Consider the following 13,421-nt stretch of genomic DNA (forward strand, 5'->3'; position numbering starts at 1 on the left):
TGTCATTCTTCATAATTTGAGTTCATGTTTCATGATTCACATGTTGTCAACAATGAGATATTTTAAATCCATCAATCTCTTCATTGGAGTTATCTTGGGTTATATTTCACCTAAAACCTTCCCTAAGGAATGTTGCTAATTATGGTGTTTATCGATGATCCAAATTTTCCTCCTATTCTCGTGATGAAAGTTGTTTTCATCTCTCCATCACTCTCAAGCAAGCAATTGTTTACGTTTGTGGCAGGTTTTCACCTCAAGTTTTTGAGATGTTTTCCATAAGCCTTCAACAAGCCTGTTCTTTTCGTTGTTGATTTCCCAACAACTCCGTTCAACCCTTCTTTTTAAGGATGCTCTCTCAAATTCATTTGAGGTAGAACATGTTGTTTTCTTCTCCGTTCTTTTCATTGCATTCTTTCATTTTTCCCGGAGGCATTGTGATGATGCTCTCTTCACTCATCATCTCGTATTGTGAAGATCATGTTCTTTCCTTTGCTTATCCATTCAACCGGAGTGTCGTGTTTTCATTCCAGTTCTCTCATCTTATCAAGTTTTACCTCCTTTCTCAACCAGAGTGCTGTCTGAAATCTTTCTTACCCCTTGTGCCATTTTTTCAATAGTTCCGGAGGCAGCGTGTTGTTGATTTCATCAAGTATCCTCTCATCTTGTCAAGTTCTTGTTAATTCCTTCCATTTGCAGTCGGAGTGCTGTACAAATTATATCATTCTTTTTCCTCCTCTATCTTGTTTTAACCGGAGTGTTGTCGTAATTGATCATTATCGTTCCTTCTGCATCTCGTTTCTACTTGCATGTACTTCTTGTCCTTTGTAACACTTTTCTTATGCCTTTCAACCTACAAGGTTCTAGTAATGACCCTTGTTCCTCTTTTCTAACGGATTGTTTTCAACTTTGTTCATCTCCGTTGTATTCTTTTCTCGAAATCGTTTAACCTCTCAAGGGTCTTGGTTTCACTCGTTTGTCAAAGAAGAAACTTTATTTTACCTCTTCCTCTTTCGTTTCTCCCCGGTGCCATCCTAGATCTTGGGACGAGATCCTCTCGTAGTGGTGGAGTGTTGTGACGCCCCGAAGCCGATGCGCCAGGTGTCTTCCAGTTATTCGCTGTCGTTGCCATGTCATTCGCTTGCGTGTTGCATCTTGTCTTGTCATCATGTGCATTGCATCTTCATGTTTTCAAAACTTGCATCCGTCTGGGTTCCCCCAGTTCCGTCCGTTGTCCGTTCTGACCCAGACACACTTGCACGCGCCCGCGGCACCTCCAAAATATTACTTTATAAGTGGCCGGAAAATGTTCTCGGAATGGGTTGAAAGTTGGCGTGCGGTCTTATTATAGTGTAGGTAGGCCGCCTGCCAAGTTTCATCGCATTCGGAGTTCGTTTGACGCCCCAACATTTAACTATAGCGGCAATATAGCCGGTCTAACGTCGGACGTTTTCGGTCTCCGAAAACAGTCGCCGGGCCTCCCTCTCTTCTCTTCTCTTAGCTCGAGACCATCTACACAGCTCACTACCTACCGCCAGGTCCAACCTAACCTCTCTCGTCAGCCCGCAACCCCCTTTGCGCGCGTCCGAAAAGTTGTCCCGGACCCGACCCGAGCAGTCGTCACCGTTGTGTCCGAATCATCCCCAAACATCTACAAAACGTCTCCGTTTTGTTATTTGGACTTCCTAACATATTTTTCCGTCCGTCCGATTACGATCGGAGGGACGAGATAGCCCCTAGCCTAACCTACCCGCCATATATATTAGTCTATCCGCAGACCAAATCCCTAATTTCTAGGGATCCTCCGCCGCCGCCACTCTCTTCCATCTCCCTTGGGATCCTTTCCGATCTACTCCACCTCGTTTTCTGCAGCCAACCAACCCGCATCGCTCGCTGATTTCCTCGTGCCCGAGGCCTCCAAATCACTCCTCGCCGGAGACCACCGTAGCCGCGCCCGATCCCCTTTGCCTCCTCGTTCCCGTGCCGCAGCAGCCGAACAGGTGACCTCGCGCCCGAGCCTCCCGTGCGTCTCCATCTTCCTGCCGGAGCAGCACCAGCGGCCAACCAGGGGAGAACGCCATGGGCGTCTGAGTTCTTCCACGCCGGCCGGCTACCTCGACCAGCAACCCACCCCGGCAGCAGCAGCCAGCCAGCACAGAGCCTCAGAGCCTCTCTCTCGTTCGCAGGCACCCGACGCCTAGCCATGGACGCCCACTTGGGCCTCGAGCTCGTCTCCTTCGCCGCCTTGCCCGACGGTCGCCGGCACCCCGAGGACAGGTGAGCCCCGTCCTGCGAGCCCTCCTTCTCCTCTCCTTCGTTTTCCCTCTTCTCTTGTGTAACCAGCGCTGCCGCCGTTTGTTTGACAGCCGCCGGAGCACCGCGCCATGGCCTTGTAGCTCCCACCGCAGATCCGGTGGGTCCTGCCTTGGACGCCGCGCCCGTCCCCGTCGGCGTCGGCCTCTGCTCGCTTCTGCACCGGACACAGGGGATCGACCCCTTTTTCTTGCGACATCCTCTACTTCTTCCTCGAGCCCGCAGCAACTCCAGCGCGCGTTGACTTGTTCCTCTGCCAGCGTGGAGGAGAACCACGTAGCCACACGGGGCCTCTTCTTGCCTCGCCAAGGCTCGGCCTGCCTCCATCTAATGGGCCAGGCCCGCGGGGTGAGATGCTTTCCCCTAGCGCCGGTTACTGTTGGGCCAACCAGATCCGGCCCGTATCATGTTTTTTTACATAGAACATTTTCCTATTTTTCCCAGAGAATGTCAGTTTTGCAGAAAAGCCCCTAGAGTCCATGCATTTAATAAATCACCAACCATGCATCTTTTGTAAAAACTTTATATATGAAATATGCTTAGTTTTTCATCTAGTTTCATAATATGCCATTTTCATCCATGTCTAAAAATGTTTAAATTGTTGTTTGCGTTTATTTCACTTAACGCCATGTTAAAACGTTTTATTTCATAACTAAATAACCGTAACTCGGATTTTAACAAACTTTATATGTAAATGGGGTAGAATTTTGCCTAGTTTAACATGGTGGCCTCACTTTTAATGTTTAACAACTATAAAATATGGTTTAGAGCAGAACAGTACCATAACCAAAATATGCACATGAGGAGTTTCCGGACTTGTTGTTTGTCGTTCTGGCCTCATTTAAACTTGCCTAGATAGGTAGTTTTCATTTGCTTCACCCTCTTGCCATGTTTAACAACATTTAATATTGTTGGGTACATAAACGAGATTGAACTAAATAACTTGAATGTGGTGTTTCGTCAATATGCAACGGAGTTGCATATTGAGCTCCACTTAATTTGTAGGATTGCTTGTGCACTTTGCCATGCCATGCCCTCTTTAAACCGGACATGCATCATACTTGGTTGTGCATCATGCCATGTTCATGTGTTGGTTGTTTACTATGTTGTTTGCTTCTTTCCGGTGTACTTCTCGGTAATCCGGTAACGTCGTGTTGTGAGGATTCGTTCGACTTTGTCCGTTTGTCTTCCTCATGGACTCGTTCTTCTTATTTTCTGGATCTCAGGCAAGATGACCATACCCTCGAAATCACTTCTATCTTTGCTTGCTAGATGCTCGCTCTTTTGCTATCCCTATGCTGCGATACCTACCACTTGCTTATCATGCCTCCCATATTGTTAAACCAAGCCTCTAACCCACCTTGTCCTAGCAAATCGTTGTTTGGCTATGTTACCGCTTTGCTCAGCCCCTCTTATAGCGTTGTTAGTTGCAGGTGAAGATTGGAGCTTGTTCCATGTTTGGAACATGGTTATTTTATTGGGATATCACTATACCTCTTATTTATATAAATGCATCTATATACTTGGTAAAGGGTGGAAGGCTCGGCCTTATGCCTGGTGTTTTGTTCCACTCTTGCCGCCCTAGTTTTCGTCATATCGGTGTTATGTTCTCGGATTTTGCGTTCCTTACACGGTTGGGTTATAATGGGAACCCCTTGACAGTTCGCCTTGAATAAAACTCCTCCCGTAAGGCCCAACATTGGTTTTACCATTTGCCACCTAGCCTTTTCTTTTCCCTTGGGAGTCGCGCTCCCGAGGATCATCATTATTTTACCCCCCCCCCCGGGCCAGTGCTCCTCTGAGTGTTGGTCCAACCTGTCAGCTGCCGGTGGCCACCAGGGGCAACTTTGGGCTAGTCTACCGGAACCTTGGACAATCCGGTGTGCCCTGAGAACGAGATATGTGCAGCTCCTATCAGGATTTGTCGGCACATTCAGGTGGTTTTGCGGGTCTTGTTTTACCATTGTCGAGGATGTCTTGTAACCGGGATGCCGAGTCTGATCGGAATGTCTTGGGAGAAGGAATATCCTTCGTTGACCGTGAGAGCTTGTGATGGGCTAAGTTGGGACACCCCTGCAGTGATTTGAACTTTTGAAAGCCGTGCCCGCGTTTATGGGCAGATGGGAATTTGTTAATCTCTGGTTGTAGAAAACCTGAAGTTAATCTTAACTAAAATACATCAACCGCGTGTGTTACCGTGATGGTCTCTTTTCGGCGGAGTCCGGGAAGTGAACATGGTGTTGGAGTAATGCTTGACGTAGGTTGTTCTAGGATCACTTCTTGATCATAGTTTCTCGAACGTGCTTTGCCTTCTCTTCTCGCTCTCATTTGCGTATGTTAGCCACCATATATGCTAGTCGCTTGCTGCAGCTCCACCTCATACCTTTTACCTTACCCATAAGCTTAAATAGTCTTGATCGCGAGGGTGTGAGATTGCTGAGTCCCCGTGACTCACAGATACTTCCATAACCAGCTTGCAGGTGCCGATGATACCATGCAGGTGACGCAACCAAGCTCAAGGAGGAGCTCGATGAAGATCGTGTTCGTTATGTTGTTCCGTTGTTCAGTTGATCAGTAGTGGAGCCCAGTTGGGACGATCGGGGATCTGTGTAGCATTTGGGGTAGTCTTCTCTTATTTTGGTTCCGTAGTCGGACCTTGATTGTATTTGGATGATGTAATGCTTTATTCATGTAATTGTGTGAAGTGGCGATTGTAAGCCAACTATGTATCTCTTTCCCTTATGTATTACATGGGTTGTGTGAAGATTACCCCACTTGCGACATTGCTTTCAATGCGGTTATGCCTCTAAGTCGTGCTTCGACACGTGGGAGATATAGCCGCATCGAGGGCGTTACAATGTACTCCACTTCACACGTAGATCCCGCCACGACGCTTTGTTTAGAACTGCTCCAACTGACAGCTCCACCGTTCAATATAAACACGTATCCGGTTTGCGATTTAGAATCGTCCGGATCAGTGTCAAAGCTTGCATCGACGCAACCATTTATGACGAGCTCTTTGTCACCTCCACAAACGAGAAACATATCCTTAGTCCATTTCAGGTATTTCAGGATGTTCTTGACCGTTCTCCAGTGATCCACTCCTGGATTACTTTGGTACCTCCCTGCTAAACTAATAGCAAGGCACACATCAGGTCTGATACACAACATTGCATACATGATAGAGCCTATGGCTGAAGCATAGGGAACACTTTTCATTTTCTCTCTATCTTCTGCAGTGGTCGGGCATTGAGTCTTACTCAACTTCACACCTTGTAACACATGCAAGAACCCTTTCTTAGCTTGATCCATTTTGAACTTCTTCAAAACTTTATCAAGGTATGTGCTTTGTGAAAGTCCAATTAAGCGTCTTGATCTATCTCTATAGTTCTTGATGCCCAATATATAAGCAGCTTCACCGAGGTCTTTCACTGAAAAACTCTTATTCAAGTATCCTTTTATGCTATCCAGAAATTCTATATCATTTCCAATCAACAATATGTCATCCACATATAATATTAGAAATGCTATAGAGTTCCCACTCACTTTCTTGTAAATACAGGCTTCTCCAAAAGTCTATATAAAACCATATGCTTTGATCACACTATCAGAACATTATTCCAACTCCGAGAGGCTTGCACCAGTCCATAAATGGATCACTGGAGCTTGCACACTTTGTTAGCACCCTTTGGATCGATAAAATCTTCAGGTTGCATTATATACAACTCTTCCAGAAATCCATTCAGGAATGCAATCTTTACATCCACTTGCCAAATTTCATAATCATAGAATGTGGCAATTGCTAACATGATTCAGACGGACTTAAGCATCGCTACGGGTGAGAAGATCTCATCGTATTCTGTCGGGGATATACCCCGCGGTGTGACCCGGCCGGGGATATGACCCGGCTAGGACTTAATGTTTTATTGGTGACCCGACAGACTATAAGCCGGCGGGAACAGTTAAGTAGGCTAAGCAAGCAAACACAGTCATGTAAGACGGCAGACATAGTCATGTAAGCCGGCCGATTATTTACTGTAAGCCGGCAGAATGTTTAAGCCAGACAGTTAAGCAGACAGTTAAGCTAGACAGTTAAGCCGGACAATTAAGCCGGATAGTTAAGCCGGACAGTGAAGCCGGATGGTAAGCCAGATTGTAAGTCTAGTTAAGAATCCCAAAACGTTAAGAAGCCCATGGAGAGAAGTCAAAATAGTTAAGTCTTAAGTCCGAGTTGGGCTCTACATGTAACCCGGCCCTTCAACATATATAAGGAGGGGCAGGTCACCCAAAGAGGAAGAAGTTGAATAATCATTAAGTCTAGACACAACTAGGAGAGCGGGAGTTACGGCGAGTCCCTCATGATGATAATGAGACCTAGGCACAAACAATATGTAGGGTTGTTACCGGATGATGTTTCCCGGGGCCCGAAGCTGTCTAAATCTTCGTCTTGCGTGTTGCGTCTCTTGATTCCGATCAACCCCTTCAAGCTACCGCACGGTAGTGTTGAGTTTTTGAAGGGATTTCTCAGGGATCGAAAAGCTCGCGATCAATTGGATGAAAAAGAATTCAAGAAATTAAGCTTGCGTCAGTCGCGCCGCCGCAAAATTGCTAAGTTAACAAGACTGGTAAGCCAGGATAAACCTGAAGATGGGCCGGAATCAAGTCAAAAGAGTTGTTTCCAATCAGGATTGGCCGACGCGGCGGTTCATAGTTGGAGCAAAACAGATTCAAGAAAAGAAGTGACTTTTCTCCCATGAAGCAGAGGGTCAACCGAATCTTGAAAAAACATGGAACAAAAGCTGCTGGCTTCTACCTCCTATTGCCGCAACCTCACCTGCAACACAAGACGTTTCTGATGCTATCAAGAACCGCTATCCCAATGAATCGCTGGTCGCCTATGGGGATAGCTGACCTTGCTCCTCCCCAAATTGCTGTTGCCGGCTCATCTCCGTTCTAAGTCGCCATCCGGCCTCGTTCTCTTCTTGGCCTGTCGCGGGCGAGTTGCCACGAGTTCCCACACTGTTCCATGCGGGGCCAGCCCGCTGCGGTCTCATTAAGACGCTTGTGGGCAGCCCCTTCCAAGTTGTTTCCACCACGCCTCCTCCTCTGATCCGCCGCGCCAAGCAGTCTTGGTCGCTGGCCGCCTCCGCCACTTCACCGACCCGCGACTACTTCCGAGTCGCCGTCCCACATTGAGTCGCCACCGGAGAACCTCTCTACATCGACCCGCTGCCGGAGAACCGCCGTCCCGTGCTTCTCTGCGTGACCTTTCTTTAGCAGCAGCACGAGTCGCCCTGGCTGTGCTCCGTCTTCGTGGTGACCAAGGCGCCTGAAGCTGCTACCACGGCCTCGCCTTCATCGCTCCAAATCACCGCGGGCTTTGAGTCACCTGACTCCGATTCCGCCTCGCCGTGGCATGCACGCTGGCGCGAATTGTTGAGGTTCAAGAGGAAAAAAATCATGGGATTATAGGCGCCGCCATGGGCGTTCTTCCTGATCTGATCTACTAGGCCATCGTCAGTCGTCGGTGGATTTACTTGTCAATCAAAATTAGTGTTGGTCTTGTCTAAAGATAGGACTCGCCAAAGATAGGTGCCACCTCCGAGCAAGTTCCGTTGACCTTGGCAGACACCTCAAAGTCATATCTATGTCCGAATCAAATCAGTGCAAAATTAGGTGAGACACCGTAATACATCTCAGGATTCAAGACCCAAGACTACTCACGATCAGGCCGACCGTCATGTGAGAACGCCAAGGGGGATTTTTTCCCAAAACAACCGCGACTTGAAAACGGACACAGTCTGCATATTCTGTTTTCCATCATCCGCTGGCTCGCCTCGCCGTTTGCTTTGCCGTGGCCCGCCTCTCGCCGGCTGTACCGCGGCCGAGTCAGCACGGCCTCGCCCTGAGACGCCTTGGCTTCGTCACAGCCACAAGTCGCCAGCTGGCCTCAACCCGCTGACCGGCCGCGAGCCTCCTCACCAGCAGCTGCGTCGAGCCGCCATCGAGATTCCTCGGACTCAACTCTGACGGCCGCACAAAGCTACAGCACGCTGAGCCTGCTGCGGTCGCGTTGAACCGCCGCTCGAACGCCGCCTCCGCCAAGAACCGACCTGAGTAGCCGTCGTCGTCGCCGTTTTCACCTCTGTCACCGTCGCGTTGAACCGCCGACCTCTGCTGCTGAGTCGCCATGGCCATGCCTCACCAACCCGCTTCACCAGCACCTCATCGAGCCGGCCCTGCCTCCGGCTCCAGGCCGCGTGTCGGGCCGCCTTTGCTGGCCCACCGCCTCGGGTGACACCAGCCTTGCTCCCTTGAGCCGCCGTCGCCATTGACCCGCCCGGCCGCGGGCCTCTTCCTCGACCGCTGTGTCAAGCTGTCGTCGCGATCCAGCGGCCTCACTTCGCCCGTGCAGCATCGAGTCAGCCTTGAGCCGCCTGTGTCTGCTGCGAGCTGCCATCGCCACATCTTGCTCCGGCCTTGAGTTCTCCGCGTTCATTGCTGAGCCGTTACCTCGGCCGTTGAGCCGCCGGCTTTGAGTTGCCGCTGCCGTTGTACCTATGAGCCTCCGTCCGCAGTCACGCCTAAATCGCTTCTGCCCAAATTGCCGCCTGTAGCTCTGACCCGCTTGTGAAGCTGCCTGTGAGCCGTTGTTGCGTCTGGCCTCTGCGATGAGCCGCCTACGTCGACTGTACCACAAGTCGCCTCGGATGCCGCCACTTTGCTCCAACCCGGCTGCCTCCGTCACTACTGCGGTCACGCCCAAGAGCCGCCCGGCTGCCTTCGCCTCCGTGGCCCTGCCCGTTGAGTGGTGTTATTACTCTGGCTTTTGTTGTGGCTGCTATTACTCATGGGATTCAGGCAACAGTCTCATGGTGGACAGTACAGTCTTAAGGCTCAATGGAACATCAGTACTAGTACTAGTATAGTACAACCCAAAGATCTGCTCAATTAGTGTCAGACGCAGAGTGCATCTACTTGCGTGGGACAAAGCCTACCAGGTGCTATGTTTCTTATCTATTTTTAGCACATATTAAAACATTTAAGAACAATTACTCTGGTCTATGAATTTCTTTGTTTTGTAGAACCATTATTCATTACCAAGATGTCGCATAAGGGGCGCGCATCAACATCACTTTTGCACTAGCGCTTGTTCGTGCCGTGCTGATCGATGGATACGTATGCGAGTCGCCTCTCCCACTACATCAGCACACGCGACTGGCTCATTGTCTGCGCTCGCGCCCGACTCGCCAGTGTCTGAGCCGTTTCCAACGCCGCGGCCAACTCTCTCGTCCGCACCTGCTTACAACGTCGCGTCCGGCTCATCTGTTTACTCCCGCAACCGACTCAACTGCGATTGATTTCAGCTTCACCGTGGTAATCATCAACTCTGCGGTGGATAACTACTGGCCTGACATATCAGGTGAAATACATCCAATATATTTTTATATTACATATGTTTTCTTTAAAAGAGCAATTACGCGGGCTTGTAAGTTCCCCAATGTAGGATGGGGTTATTATATCATTGCGCTGTTGAAGGACTCATACCGGTTTATATCACGGACAAATATGGAGAGTCTCAAGCCAACTCCTCAAGTAGTCTTAAGACTCGGGGGGCTACAATGACATGACTTGGCAACTCCGGGTCATTGGAGGGAATGATAACCAGGTTTCGGAGGACACCGCCATATTGATGAGAATTTAAAGGCCGTCAGAAAATAGTCGGTTCAAAATAAAGGTTCCGGTTTAAAATCCGGTTCAAGAGACATCTCTCTCCCGCAAAGCTTTGAAGCTCTCAAATCTGGTTCAAACATCTGGCTCAAGGTAAATTTGTATCTTACAAAGCTTTTAAGCTCTCAAATCTAGTTCAAACATCTGGCTCAAGGACAATCTGTCTCCCACAAAGTTTTGAAAGCTTTTAAATCCGATTTAAAGTTTCGGTTCAAAAAGAATTAATCTCTTGCAAGATTCGAGTTCTCAGAAAAATTAAAAGTGGCCAAAGAGAACTTGCTGCCATGATGCGCGGTTCAAACATGGGTATCATGCCTTACGGCTTACCTTATTATGGTCATTTGGGGGCTTCCTGTTCAAACATAGGTCGTATTCGAACCAAAGAGAACATAGCTGTCGGTACCCTCTTGATTGGCACACTGCCAAACTCACTAAGGGGCTTCTTGATCGTATTCGAATAATAGCTTAACCCCTTTTGGGTCCGACTTGGATCGTATTCGAATCAGGGTCGTTAAAAACCTCTCAAGGTCATTTGAGGGCTTCCTGTTCAAACATAGGTCGTATTCGAACCAAAGAGAACATAGTTGTCGGTACCCTCTTGATCGGCGCAACGCCAAAGCCACTGGGGGCTACATGATCGTATCCGAATCCTATCTTAACCCCTTTGGAATGGTTTACTGATTGTATTCGAATCAGAAACCTCGATTTTTATTTGATTTAAGTTTTTGCAAACAATCTTTGGTTTTGTCTTGAGACTTTTTTTTGTTCAAATCTAAGTATAAGTGTGGTTTCGATTAACCCGGCTTGACTTTGGATGATAAGTCGCCATATATGACAATCATAAACATTTGGGAGTTTTTGGCTTCTAAAAGATTGGGTTATCACCCTTACTGCACAGGTATCCTAAACCGTCAGTACGATTCAATATCACAGGAATCGGTTTTCCAAACCGGGTTATATTATTCAAATCTTTAATAGCCAACATGGCTGGATTTTTATTATGGTTATCAATAACCAATATTACGATTGAGGTTTTCAAAGTCGCTTCAGCGGAATGGATATTATTTTATTAATGGATATAAATTATTCTACAATGGAAGGAATAGTCCCGAGTCGCTGCAGGCTTACGACCCGGCACTTGGGGGCTATATTATTCAAGTTGAGATTAAATCAAATATGCAAGTCCTCTGTCACTGCCAGCATGCACCATGACACTTGGGGGCTAATGCAAAGTCATTTTTTACTGGCCTTATTGAAGACCCGACTCATCACATCATAATGAGCCGACCCTTGGGGGCTACCAATTGCTCCTATCAAAAATTCAAGGTACACAAGCATTAATCCATTATATTGAATGGTCCACTATTCAATTGGTAGAGTACAAAACTCTTAACCTTGTGGACGTGGGTTCAAGCCCCATGGTGGAGATTATATTATATGATGTTATTATCAATAAATTATATACAAAGTCCCAGCTCAGTATTATCTTACTAAACCGGCCCTTGGGGGCTACACGTTGCTGTTCAAAGTTTACATGGTTATATCTACAAAGTCTCTGCTCATTATTGCATAATGACCCGACCCTTGGGGGCTACACTGGTTGAAGTTTTCATGAGCATAAGGCAATTACAAGTCCCAGGTTGCTGCAAGCATGACAACTCGGCACTTGGGGGCTACATATGTGGATTTGTATTCCAACCCTTGCCATTTTCGGCTCTAAGTTATGATATTCCCTCGTGGTTGGGTTTTGTCTTCGTTTCGCATTTTGTCCATGTCATGCATTTCATATCATGTCATCATGTGCATCTCATTTGCATACGTGTTCGTCTCATGCATCCGAACATTTTCCCCATTGTCTGTTTTGCAATCCGGCGCTCCTACGTCCTACGGCGCCCCCTTTTGCCTTTTTCGTGTGTGGGTGTTAAACATTCTCGGATTGGACCGAGATTTGCCAAGCGGCCTTGGTACACTACCGGTAGACCGCCTGTCAAGTTTCGTGCCATTTGGAGTTCGTTTGATACTCCAACGGTTAGCCGAGGAACCGTAAAGGCCTCGTGTGTGTTGCAGCCCAACACCCCTCCAAAGTGGCCCAAAACCCATCCAAACCCCCTCCATCCTCTCGGCCATTCGATCACGATCGCGTGGCCGAAAACCGCACCTCATTTGGACCCTCCTAGCTCCATCTACCTATAAATATGTGCACTCCTCCGATTTTTCGCGCAGTCCAACCCTAGCCCCGCTCCTCCGCGCCGCCGGACACGTCCGCTGCCGGCCGGACGCGTCCGCCGCCGCGCCCGCACCAATCCGCGCCTGCCACATGGCGCCACCACGCCGCCTCCATTGTTGGCCCGCCGCGGCCCGCAGCGGGCCCTCCTAGCCCGGGTCGCCGCCGCCCGCGCCCCCGCGCCTCCCCGCATCGGCCCCACCGCCCGAGCCCGACCTCGACCGCGCCGCCCGGCCACCGTTCGCCGCCGTCCGGCCGCGCCGCCCAGCGTCGCCGTCCGCCGCCGCCTCAACCGCCTCCAGCGCCGCCGCCTTCGACCTCCGCCATCGCCCGCACCAGCTCCGGCCGGATCCGGCGAGATCCGCCCGGACCCGACTACCCCGAGCTTCTCCGGCGAGAACTCCGACCTCCGCAACCTCCCTCTCCGGCGAACCTCGTAATCCGTGCCGCCAGATCTGGATCTGGAGAATAGGGTTGACCCGAAATTCCCTCTAAGTCATTTTTTTCTACATCCTGGAGCACTATTCATCATGTCATAACTCCGCATCTGTAGTTCCGTTTGGGCGTGCCTTATATCAAAATGTTCGTTAGGATGCCCTCTTCATTTTATTCCATTGCACCATGATTGTTTGAGTCCATCTTGATGCCCAAATGACTGTTGCAAGAGTGCTATAAAATGTTAGGTGCTGTTTCTTAACAGATCTTGAGCATTTGTCATTTTTGCCATGTTTATTGTGTGCTGCATATGGTCATGAGTTCTACATGTGTTTTGGGATATGCCATGCCATATTTACAGAGGTGTATGCCATGTATTTTTATGATCAATGTGGTGACTAGCACAAGCATGCAAAGTAGCTCTCGTGATGTTGCTCATTTCAAGGACTTAGAATTTCTGTCTTTTCCCTGCTGTTATTTTAATGCCATGTATTCATGTTGCTACATAGTGATCCATACTTCTTTTGAGTATGTTCAGTAAGGATGATTTGGGCAGATGGTTATGCTCTATCCATCCATGTCCCTGTTTGAATTTATGGAGTACCCTAGAATGACTCAATCTTGCTCTACTTTTGCTATAAAATGTTCCTGGCAGATTGTTTACGTGTTAATCAATTTTGCCAAGGTTGTTGTAGTTGATCCATGCATGCTATGAGATTGT

At 48.6% G+C, this 13,421-nt stretch overlaps 1 long non-coding RNA gene across 3 annotated transcripts; it reads left to right on the plus strand.

Annotated features, from left to right (window-relative positions):
- Positions 1–1,532: 1,532 nt before the first annotated feature.
- Positions 1,533–11,689, plus strand: LOC147975221 (uncharacterized). 3 transcript variants are annotated; one of them, XR_015600588.1, is made up of 3 exons: positions 1,765–2,274; positions 2,364–10,134; positions 10,940–11,689. It is a non-coding gene; the product is annotated as an uncharacterized LOC147975221 (long non-coding RNA). The 3 variants fall into 3 exon arrangements; XR_015600589.1 differs by lacking the exon at positions 10,940–11,689 and having other exon boundaries at positions 1,773–2,274; positions 2,364–3,536; positions 4,784–5,073; XR_015600587.1 differs by lacking the exon at positions 10,940–11,689 and having other exon boundaries at positions 1,533–2,274; positions 2,364–5,073.
- Positions 11,690–13,421: the final 1,732 nt, after the last annotated feature.

The sequence above is a fragment of the Triticum urartu genome, chromosome 4A, assembly GCF_056163025.1.
Source record: "Triticum urartu cultivar PI428250 chromosome 4A, HENAU_Tu73, whole genome shotgun sequence".
Classification (NCBI taxonomy): domain Eukaryota; kingdom Viridiplantae; phylum Streptophyta; class Magnoliopsida; order Poales; family Poaceae; genus Triticum; species Triticum urartu.